The sequence below is a fragment of the Meleagris gallopavo genome, chromosome 1 (genome assembly GCF_905368555.1).
Source record: "Meleagris gallopavo chromosome 1, MGAL_WU_HG_1.1, whole genome shotgun sequence".
Lineage (NCBI taxonomy): Eukaryota > Metazoa > Chordata > Aves > Galliformes > Phasianidae > Meleagris > Meleagris gallopavo.
The window spans coordinates 147,537,289-147,550,406 of NC_139404.1; positions in this window are offsets into that span (position 1 = coordinate 147,537,289).

Genomic DNA, 13,118 nt, shown 5'->3' on the forward strand with positions numbered 1-13,118 from the left:
AGAATCATGGAATGGTTGAGGTCGAAAGGGACCTCTGCAGATCATCTGGTCCAACTTCCTGTTCAAGCAGGGACACCTAGAGCATATTGCCCAGAATATTCCCTGGCAGATTTTAAAGATCTCCAAGGATGGAGATTCCAAAATCTCTCTTGGCAACCTGTGCCAGTGGAATTTATTATCTGCTAGTTTGTGATCATTACCTCTTGACCTGTCACTGGGTGCTACTGAAAAGAGATTGTCTTGATTTTATTTTCATCTCCCATCAAGTTGAGTGATTAGCTCATAGTGATTTATATGGAAAGAGAGAGTCCTAATTCTCTCAACTTTTCCCGAGAGGAGAAGTGCTTCAGTCCCCTAATCATCTTTGTGGCTAAATAATTATTCGAAATACTTTGAAACAGAATATTGCAAGACCAAAATATTGGATTATTCATCTCAAATACTTTGGGAAAGTCCTTTAAGTATTCAGTTCTAGTGAAGTCTTAGAAAATGACAATGACGTTAGCTAGTAGCTGTGCCTAATGTCACAGTAATGATCATTCAAGTGCAGCACAACCTGTGGCAGTAGTATAATTATAATATTATAATATATTGTATATTATAATATAATTATAATAGTATAATTATTCTGTAGCCCAAAGTGAACTCGGACTTATCCCTAAACTTGCATATCCTTTAAAATATTACATTATTTTAAAAGAAAAACTATGCTTTAGATTAGAAGGCAAGAATTTCTTCAACATTACAGAACGGTGTAAAATGCTATAGTTTTCACACTATTGAGGGATAAAAATTGACATTTGTACCAAAATGATTAATTTGTATATTTGATTGCTAGTTTTTAAAAAAATAAAAAAAGAAAAAAGAAATTTAAAAAAGATTAGGAGTCTTATGAGCAGATGAGGGAGCTGGGATTGAGCTGAGAAAATATTGCCAAAATATATCATTTGTTACTATTCTTGTAAGTTTAATAGTTAAAAGTAATAGGCATTTGTCCTTAATAATTGGATCTCCGTGTTACATCAAGTGCCTAATAGTTTATCATTAAAACTCAAGATAGAGATGATATGGGAATGTCAAAGCCTAAATACTGATATTAATATGTAATACCAAAAAAAAACAACATAAGAAGTAAGTTAGATTTTTAAAGAAAATCTCTAATCATACTATTAGATACACAAAAGGATTAAAAACTTAAAACTTGAAAGTTAACTGTTTATAGTATCAGGATAGTGGCATTATTCTTAACCTAGGGACGTGATGTCTTCTGAAATAATTAGAATTCAAAATAAGAATTTTCACTAGGAATTAAGGGTGAAATTCTGCCTAATCAGGCTCATAGCTTTATTTTAGGAGGATAGCGTTAGCAGTTTCTTTTCAGTGAAACTGGAAAGTGCAAACTAGGAGGGCACGACTGCACTTATTGTCATTTGATCCTTGGGATCTCACTGGAAGTAATTCAAAGCAAAATTCTCCCACACTCTTAAATACTTGTAGTTTACATGTTCGACATTCATTAGAGCTATTTTGTTTTATCAGTCCATTTATACCAGTCTACATTAGGTGTTAATTTAGACATAGAATTAGCAATTCTTAGGTAAAAGTCTGTTTTTATTATGAAATGTCCCTTTTATTCCATTCGAGTACAGCTGAGGTTCATGAAAGGCAGGTTGTGCTTGTCCAACCTCATCTCCTTCTATGACTGTGTGACCAGACTGGTAGATGAGGGAAAGGCTGTTGATGCAGTCTGCATAGTCTTCAGCAAAGACTTTGACCCTGTCTCCCACAATATTCGCCTGGGGAAACTAGCTGCCCGTGGCCTGAAAATGTATACAATTCTCTGGGTAAAGAACTGGCTAGAGGGCTGTGCGCAGCAAGTAGTTAATGAAGTTAAGTTCAGCTGGTGACCCATTACAAGTGGAGTAGCCCAGAGATCAGTACTGAGGGACCATATTGTTTAATATCTTTACTGATGACCTAGGTAAGGGAATTGAGCGTACCCTCAGTAAGTTTGAGATGACAACAAGTTGGGAGGTAGTATTGATTTACCTGAGAGGAGGGAGGCCTTTCAGAGGGATCTGGATTGGCTGGATTGCTGGGCAGAGGCTAATGGGATGAGGTTCCACAAGGCCAAATGTCAGGTCCTGCACTTAGACCACAATAACTCCATGCAGTGCTGCAGACTTTGGTCAAAGTGGCTACATGACTGTGAAGAGGAAAGGTCCCTGGGTGTGTTGGTTGATGCTCGGCTGAACATGAGCCAACAGTGTGCCCAGGTGGCCAAGAGGGCCAATTCCATCCTGGCCTGCATTAGAAATAGAGTAGCCAGGAGGAGCAGGAAGGTAATCACCCCCCTGTATTCAGCACTGGTGAGGCTGCACCTTGAGTATTGTGTTCGCTTTTGGGCCCCTCACTACAAGGAAGACATTGAGGCCCTGGAATATGTCCAGTAAAGGTCAACAAAACTGGGGAGGGGCCTTGTCACAGTTTTATGATTTTTGGTATTCCACATCATAACATCATGTAGCACACTAAGAGTTAAAGTGTTAATGCTTAAGTGCCAGGCACCTGTCCGGAAGAGAAGAAGAATTACATACCCCAGGGGGCTTTGCGGTCAGAGAGGAGATATAACCCCTGGCAAGGTGACCTGATGTGCTCTTCTTCATCAGGCTGTCCTCCTTGCTGCTCAGTTGGACTGCATCTCACCTCAGTGTTATGGTGAGGCCTTTCCACCTTTCAGACACTCTCTCTCATTGTATTTAATTTATTAAATTTAATTCTAATTATATTGTATTATAGTTCATTATCTTGCATTCCGATTCTATGTTTAGTAAATTAGTTTGTTTCTCTTCAAACCGCTGCTGCTGTTTTTAATTATTTTGGGGTCCCCTGTTTCCCTTTTCTGGAGGCGTGGATTTTGTGAAATCCCTCCACCCCGTTAGTCATGGAACTGGGCCCAACCAGCTGGTAAACTGTTGACAGGTCCGGAGCACAAGTCTTATGAGCAGATGAGGGAGCTGGGATTGTTTAGTCTGGAGAAGAAGAGGCTCAGGGAAGACCTTATTGCACTCTATAACTTCCTGAAGGAAGGTTGTGATGAAAAGGGTGTCGGCCTCTTCTCCCAGGCGACAAGTAGGACCAAGAGAATTGACCACAATTTGCACTGGGGGAGATTTAGATTAGATATAAGGAAAAGCTTTTTCTCTCAGAGAGTGGACAGGCCATTGCAGAGAGGTGGTGGAGTCACCATCCCTAGTAGTGTTCAAGAGGCATCTGGATGAGGTGCTACAATATGTAGTTTAGTAGCTTAGTGGATAGTAATGGTGATAGGAGGATGGTTGGACTAGATAATCTTGTACGTCCTTTCCAAGCTTGTGATTCTATGTGGTTCTGTGTGATCTTTTCAGATTAAGTTACACATGAAAATTTTCTAGCGACTTACTGCAAACAGTAATTGTCATGTGATATCAGCTGTACTTGAAATCATGGTATGCAATATCATTATATCATTACAAAAAAAACAAACAAACAAAAAAAACCTTCCACAATAGCTCATTTATTATTTTCACTTTATTTCTTCTTATTTTTCTTGCACCATGATAAGTATATACTTCAGACATATTTTTTACTATTGTATTTTGCAGAATATTTCAGAAAGATGAAATCACTAAATTCAAGCAATAATATTAGTTTATATCAGCATAAATTTACGTGTATGCTACAAATATTTAGCCTAAAAATTCGTTATATTGTTTCTGTAAGAATTATTAAAAAGCAAGTAGAAAACCACAGGAAGAAAAAAGTATGAAATTGCCCTTTTACCGAAGAAATATTTTGATTACAATAACTATGCTATATAACAAATATGTATTCAAATAATACTTAATTGCACTCAAATTGTGTATGTCTGTAAATTACATACACAGCAAAATAGGAAGAATGAAATATTTTTTCCTTATAATTTTTATTTAATGAAAAATATAGAGTAGCATTAGTTATCATTTTATAATTTTCAGAACACACTAGAATAAGTTAGATTCTACATACTGTACATACTTTCAAAATATTCAGATCATTAGAAGAGACTAGATTTTATGAAGTGGAAGTGAACTTTTCTAATCAGTGTACTTGTACGGTACTGAGGTTATTGGAAATTTGATGTCATTTTAAAAATGAATAATTGCAGAAATTCCCTCTACTTACATTTGCAGTATCTGTTACACAATCTTATGTGAAGGTCATTGAATAAAGTGCTGAGAGATGAGTCTCCTAATTGATAGTTTAAGAGACATTCAAACACTTTTAGTTTCCCAGAAAACTGTACAACTATTAACAGTTCAATTTCTAAATTTTATAATTATCAGCTAACCTGTCTATTTTCTGTGTTCTTAATATGGGCATTAACATAGCATGCCTAATTAAATCTAAGCTAACTGGCTCTTTCTTTCTACTGCAGTTATCTTAGTCATCGGCCTTTTCCAACTTCCCCAACTCTACAGTACTTATAGCACTTAGCTAAAAAAAAAAAAAAACAAACAAAAAAACACAGTATATTATTCAGTGAAGAACGTTTTCCAAATATCCAAGCTGAACCTTTCATGACACAAATTTGTGCCATTCCCTTGGGTCATGTTCCTGCTCAAATCAGTGTCTCCCCCTCTACTTCTTTCTGTGAGGAAGGTATAGACCTCTGTGATCTCTCAGTTTTGTTTTCTCTAGGTTGAACAAATCAAGAGACCTTGGTCACTCCTCATTTTTATTGCTCTCTAAAACTTTTATTATCTTTCTAACTTTCCTTTGTATGTTCTCTAGTAGTCTTACAACCTTCTAATACTGGAGTGCACAAAATTGCACATAGTGTTTGAGACAAGGATGCACAGTGCAGAACAGAACAGAGCAATCACTTTACTCAACTGGTTAGAAGTGCTATGCCTGATGTGCCCCATGGTAATGTTAGCCCTTTTGGCTGCCAGGACACAAAATTCACATTCAACTCATACCCAATACAATATTATTTTGTATATATTGTCTTTTGTTTTATGAGTATGATTTGTCATAGTCACCATTTACTTCAGAATTTATTCTTAGGATGACATTATTAACATTTTCTATCAGAGGAACATTGCAAATGAAGAGATCAAACAAATTACCACATGGTGAACTTTCAAAAAGTTATTTTATTTGTTTTTCCCATTGTATGGAAGATTAAACTAGGTGAAACAGAACTGATATAGTAAAGTAGAATATGAAACTCTTGCTGAGTCAACCCAAACTGTTACATCTCCTAGATGTCCTCTTCTAGGATTTTTTTTTTTTTTTAATAAAAAAAAAAAGGTGTTATGCTTCCTTCTTGTTAACTAAAAGCTCTTCTCTCTGAAATTTAGTCAGCTGGTTACTTATCAAAATTCCAAATTATTTGCATAAGACTTGGGTTAATGCAATTGAGGGCTAATTTTGGTTACCTTTATGTAAGTATTTCATTGTATTTTACATGACCAGATTGGAAACAATTCAGGGAAAAAAAAAAAAAAAAAAGCGAGAGAGAGAGACATGCCTTTTTGAAAAAGCTGCCAGAGTTTATCCAGAAGACAGACTTCCCAGATTAGCTCTGTGGTGAATCTCATTATAGAATTCTCATATCTACTTGCATGTTCTTTGTCCTGTTATCTTTGGGATTCATTCCACAAGTATATATTTACTTTGACTCTATTTTATTGACGGTTGTTTGCCTTTTTAAGACAGTGGTAATCCATAATTTCATAACATGAAAAAGCATTTCTCTTCTCTTTTTTTTCCTTTTTAGACCCACCTACTATCTTTCCACCCTCTCCTCTTCACTCTCCTGTGGCACTGGCCTGCGAGTCCCCTGCCTCATCAGTCACAGGGTGGGCCGGACCATCTCATAAGCCATTAACTTTTTTTTCCTTCTCTTCCCTTCTTTTCCGGACCAGTGGGCCTGTGGGCCTAGTGTCCCCTGCCACAGACACAGATCCAGAGATAACTCAGTGAAACAAGGAGAAAAGAGTCAATCTTTTTCAGGTTAGTCATTATAACTTTTTACTATTGTCAATTACTATTAAAGTAATCCTTCATCTTCCATTTTAATGATTATTGACATTTGGTGTCTGTTTTCTTGTATATTATAAAAAACGTCAATATTATATATATATATATATATATAAAATATATAAAAACAAAGCAAAAGATCAAAGGTAATGATACAATTCAATGATAAATGTGTTTGTAGGAAGGATTACATCATTCAGTAACATTGAAACTTAGAATCATAGAATCATTTATGTTGGAAAAGGCCTTCAAGATCAGCAGCTCCATCTATCAACTTTACCTGAGTTCCATCACTAAATCACATCCTTTAGTTCCACATCCAGGCACATCTCAGATATCTCCAGGGACGAAGACTCCAGAACATCCGTGAACAGCCAGTTTTAGCATTCGACTGCCCTCCCCAAGAAGAAATTCTTACTAATGTCCAATCTAAATCATTTTGTCAACCCAGGAGATTGTTGTTGGTCCAAAATTAAGACACTTAATTGTTATTTCAGGGCAAGATCATTATTTGATAGTAAGGATTGTAAGGATTTGATTATAAGTCTTGTATATCTGTGTTTACTATTATATAAAATCAGTCATAATGCTATTTGTGGAAGGCTTTTGAAACTGATAAACGTGGAAGGACATACATCTGACTTAAACAGTGCAGTCAACAGAAGCAGTTAAGTAACTGTTGTTTATGATTAAAAAATAACTTCTTGAAGCAGTAGAAAAATATATCTTACAGTCTATTTTTTGCTGTGATACTGAAAAGAAAGCATATGTGGGTTTATTTGACCAAATAGATGCTACTACTAGAAATTTCATTTGCAATGTTTTATAAATACGTAGTTTCCAAAGTTGATGAGTTCTCTTGAAACTCTAGAGCTTTTGGGAGAAATTAAACTAATTAAGGCTGATTTTTAATTATGGTCTCAGATTTGAATATATTAATAAAATTAGTAAGAGTGATAATTTAGCCTTGAGCTGTGTAAAATTTAATATTACACATGAAGTCTCCAGTGTTTTTTATCCCCACAGACAACACTGAGGTAATTTCTTTGTTATATTTTTTATTTTATTTTATTTTATTTTATTTTATTTATTTATTTATTTATTTATTTTGTCTAATTGCTACTAAATGATTTCTCACTAAGGGATAAATTTGCAAAGAGAATCATATAACTACAATATACACATTTTGATTTACTTACAATGATCAGTTGATTTGTTAGAATGCCTACAAAAAGCATTTTGGATAGAATTTGGGAAAAACAAAATTTTAAAAAATACTGGTGGAGTTGTTATCTCAGTAACAGGAAGAAATTGTGCTGAAACAATTCATTGGTCACACAAGGAATATTTTTGTTTGTTTTTAATAGCAAAATTAACAGTTAAATTGAATTAAGTCTTAGTGTAATTTCAGATAGTGAGGTCTCATAGTTCATATCCAAAACTTAGTTCTAAATTTGAGTATCTCAATACCTGGAAATAATACATAATACATAAAATTACATAATACTGAATACTTCAGTGTTCTTTTCTACAGTTTATTTCTTTTACAATTCTTCTTTGAATGTTTTTACAAAATGAATGTAATGAAAAAAGAAACTAACATACTATTTTGATTCAATTCTCAGAAAATTACTTTGAATTGGATACATCTTAGGTTCTAGACATATAAGGAGTGGATGAAGTCCCTTGGTTTATTCAACCAACTCAGGATGTTTTCTGATTATATGTTTCTAAGATATTTATTTCATAACTGAATTTAAAACTGAAAGTGTCATTTGTGATATAAGTTAACTGATTTATAGAGTCATGGAAAACTAAAACTTCACCTGTGGAGAAATACTGCAGTGCTTGAAAGGAATTTGGTGAGCATGGAACTACAGTGCATAACACAACACCCTGAATATTAAAATGTCTTGAACAGTTTTCAAAAGTTGAAGAGCTATTTTTTTTTCCTTTTTCTTTTTTTCTGTATACGAACTTTTTTAAAGTTAAAATCTTATTTTAAATTTTTTTTTATGAAGTCATATTCTAACTTAAATGACAAAAAATCTTATCCTAGTTAAACAGTCTGTGAAGCATCATCAGTCAAGAAAAAAAATCGACACAATACACTGTAGCACTAGAAAACTGTCTGATTCATAAGGTTATAATACAAATTAGTTCAGCTGCTATTGTATCACTAAAAAGCTTGAATCTGTTTCAAATCTCCTGTAAATATAATTGCTTCATAATTCTTGTAAGAAATAATTATTAACAAACATAATATTCCATCTAAATAAATTGTCACTGAATTACACTTTTCTCCCCTAAAATCCAGAATTACATGAGAAAACAACTGTTAGCTTTGATGTTATCTCAGATCTGTTAGTGAGTGTCTTTTTGTGGCAATTTCTTAACCGAGTGGCATAAAAAACAAATAGAATTCCATTATGTTAATTAGATTTTTTTTTGCTTCAAAGTCTCCTAAAGGAAGTCTAAGAGATTTTAAAGTTTCTCCATGAGGTAAAATTTGATAAAGACACAGAATATGACATGTTTGTCTGCTATATGATGTGTTTGTACTTTGTCTGCTAACGTCTTATTTTATCCTTTCATATGAAGTATAAAATATAATGTCAAGGCTACTTGGTAGCAAAATTATCTGAATCTGAAGAATGGAATTTGGACTGCACAAATAAGTAATTAAAATACTACACTTTATCTATAATTTAAGTTCAAGAAGTTAAAATACAATTTTTAAAAAATTACCACAGGGCCCAACATTCTAAATTTCTTCAGACTTATGTGATAATAGAGATTCCTAAAATAATGTTAATTTTTAAAGAGTAGGTAATGAAATTTTTACTTCTCTAGTGTACTTTTTGCAAGATATAGGTTCCTTGGGGAAGAAGAGAATGGCAAGGAAAACTTCAGGTTATCTCAAGAAAGGAAGAAGCTTTCATAGATGTAACTCATATGTTGCCATAGTTGTGTAAACAGTCATGATAGTCAACCTAGTTGATGAAAATTTGGAAAAGTATTCATAGCATCATAGGATCACAGAATAGTTTGGATTGGAAGTGAACTTATAGACCATCAAGTTCCAAGTCCCCTACCATAAGCAGGGATGAGTCTGACTAGGTCTTGTAACTCAGTGCTCCTTCTATCCAGCACTGAACACTTCCAAGGATGAGGCATCTACAACTTCTCTGAGCAAACTGTCCCAATGCCTCACTACCTCTGAGTAAATAATTTATTTTTTGTATCTAACCTGTATCTCCCTTGTTTTAAATTAAAACCATTCCACCTTGCCCTATCACTATCTTCCTGAGTGAAAAGTCAATTTCTCTCCTGTTTATGAACTCCTGAAAGACTGCTTCTCCAGGCTGAAGAAGCCCAGCTTCCTCAGCCATTTTATGAGAAGTGCTACAGTCCTCTGATTCTCTTTGTGACTTTCCTCTGGATATGCTCAGTAGATGTATGTCTTTCTTTTTCTGGGAACCCCAGACCTGTACACAGCTAGTTGCTTCAGGACCTTGGGATGCATGACATAGGACTGCATGACACGTTTGGTCTTGTGCCTTTTGAAACTTCTGTAAACATCCAGACATCTGCACAGGACTGATAATATGATACATGATCTAGAATAAGGCAGCTGAAGCTGAGGTGATGCACTTCAGATCATTGGTATCTAAACTTTTGGCTTATCCAATCTGCACTGAGCGAAGAGGGATTATCTTGAGTCACATAAAAGTATATATAACATAGTCAATGTATATGAGTAAGAAAATTTTTTTAAATTGTTTATTAAAGCAGCAACAACAACAAAAGAGGGAAAAAAACATAAATTTAGTGAGATATTTGATCTTTTTTTTTTTTTAAACTAATGTACTAATGTTTGTTTTGATAGAAGTGGTTGCAATTCTCACTGAGTTCTCAAGGTGTTTCTCAGAGATTTTTGATGAAATTTTACTCTTCCTATTCTTCACCCTTTAAAATAGTTGTTTATAAGTGTAAGTACTACAAAAAAAAAAAAAAAAAAAAAAGCAATGAAGTGAATAAGATGTGATATTTTTCTCTGTTATGAAAAATCTTATAAAAGTCTAGTAATCAGACATGATCAAACTTTTTTTTTGAATTGAATATCTCATTGCAACTTTGTACATTCCATTTGAAAAAATTGCAGGTAACATCTTTAAGTTGATTAAAAATGGAATTGCAAATATACAAAAAAAAAAAAAAGACTTTTTTCAGTAATGCTGAAATTTATTATCAAATTCCTTTATCAAAGCAGAAAGTAAGGCTGCATACTTTTTGCTGTTAACAAGACTGTGTTTAGACAGTGCATCAAAATGTATAAAATTATTTCCATAACTTGAGCTTGCCATAAATTTTTATTTTGAATCTTGTTATTATTTGAAACATAGTACAAATAAGTTAATTTTCTCCTTGAAGGTGCAATTTTAACTCAAATAAATGAGAAGTCAAATCCATCAAAGTCAAACCAAAACATATAATGAATTACTTTATAGTTTTTGTGAATTTTTTTGAGGTGTTGGAAATTACAATATTTATCAGCACTGCTCAAATATTCCAGATATTTCTTCCACTGTTGACATGTTAACTGATTATATTATTTTATGAAATAACACAACTCCAAATTTAATAATTCATTAAGAGAAGAGACATTGTTTTCTTAATGAAGATGACTGGAGGGTTTGAGCACCTCCCGTACATGAGCAGGTTGAGGGAGTTGGGGCTGTTCAGCCTGGAGAAGAGAAGGCTATTCCAGTGCCTGAAAGGGACCTAACAGAAAGCTGAGGAGGAACATTTTATAGGGGTATGTAGTAAGAAGATGAGGGGAAATGACTTTAACTACATTTAGACTATAAATTAGGAAGAAATGATTTGCTGTGAGGGTGGTGAGACACTGGAATAGGTTACACAGAGAATGTGTGAATGTCTCTTCTATGGAGGTGTTCAAGGCCATGCTGGACTGGACTTTGAGCAACCTGGTCTAGTGAGAGGTGTCCCTGCATATAGTAGGGAGGTTGAAACTAGGTGATCTTAAGGATCCCTTCCAAGCAAACCATTAGATGATTCTATGATTCTATGTTGGCAACCAGCACCTCTTGGTCTTTCAACCTATCTACACTTGCATTTGTCTGCAATTAAACAAGATTACAGTATAAAATAGAGGAGTCAGCAATCAAAACCCATTTCCAACTATGTTTGAAATTATGCTAAAAGATGGTATTTCTTCTGCCAGCTGTTTAGTTATATACAGGCTGCTCATATAGTTAGGATAATTTTTTTTTAATATACTTGAAACCAGCATATACATGGGATTTTTTAGTTATTATCATAGAATCATAGAAACATAGAATGATATGAGTTGGAAGGAACTGAAAACACATCTTTGCAGGCAGGTATTAGTACAGGTAGGTTGAAATATCATTATTAGTAATGTACGCTAGTAATAGCGCTTTAGTATCCAAGTGGCATGTAACATGTAATACACACAGGTTTTGATTAGACCGTTTGTGGTGAGCATGAGAAGCAGTTAACCCACTTCTCCACAGTGTTCCTTTGTTGCCTGTGTAGTCTGAGCTTGAGCTAAGCACAACTGACTCACGACAAATATTTCTAAAAATTACATAATAATATTAAAAGTTCACAATCTTGTGGGGTTGCACTACTAGCTACTAGTAGTAGTAGTTATTATGACTATTATGAGAATTAACACCTAAGTGATTAAATCAGAAACCTAAACACTAATGTTTGTTGACCTCTAATATATGATAGATCATCTGAGACAACTTCAGCTACTGCTGGCAGGACAATCCGTATAAGATACCTCAGACCATCTAAAGATGCCACCTCAATTCAGACAACATAAAGAATCTAAAAAAGCACTAAACACTTGTGTTTAGACAAATAAATAGGTCACCTGTGTTTAGATGTCCGAGCTGCAATACATTATCACATTTGGGCAACTAAACATAGGAGTCTCATAATTTAGAGATAAGTTCAATTCATTTAGATTTTAATTGAGTTGATAGGCTACCTGGACTTTCATCATATTAAGAGGAAAACATTTCAGGATTTTAGATTTCCAAAATGTCTGTTATATTTAATTAGACAGTTGGTAATGGGGTTAAACTCTGTATTTTTTAGATGCTGGTTTCAAGTATATTAAAAAAAATTATCCTAACTGTATGAGCAACCTGTATATAACTAAACACCTGGCAGAAGAAATACCATCTTTTAGCATAATTTCAAACATAGTTGGAAATGGGTTTTGATTGCTGACTCCACTATTTTATATTGTAATCTTGTTTATTATTACTTCAGGGAGGCACATGAAAGATTATGGAAGTTATTGAAACTATGGTGAATTTGGAAGCATGTAGAACTTGAAATATGTTAATAATTAAAAGAATAGTATAGGATAGAAGAGTGGTCAACTGAAAAAAAAAAAAAAAAAGAAAAAAAAAACAACCTTTAAGCCTTAGTATATTGAAGTTTAGAACAACCAAATGAAATCAATTCTTTGTTTAATCCATGAGACTACTGATCAAGCAGGTCCTACAGCTTTTAAGATACAATTAGTTAGAATGCAGATCTGATAAAAGATGCCAATAATTGGTCACTGAAACGTTTAAACAATCAGTGTCTGTTTTCAAAACTTTCAGTAGTCAATCTCTATCATGTGCTTTAGCGACATTTTTCTATTAGGACATGCCCATACTGGAATTCCTCCTTTAGTAGGACAACAGTATTATGTAGATTTAATTATAAAATAATGATTAACAAGGGCTCGTATTTCTAATTGATTAACACTGATAAAATAGATTGTCTGATGAGACTTCTGAAAAGAGAGAAACAAATCCATATTATTTATACTTCAGGAAAATATCAGTAATGACTGCATTTTACTGTGGAGCATTACATTATAGATAGTCTGCATGATGCACTTTTCATTCTCAGTCCTGAGATAACACATCTTGGCTGCATTCAGACGTACAAGGCTGTGTGTCATCAGGGTTGCCACCACCTGTGTCAGTGATAAC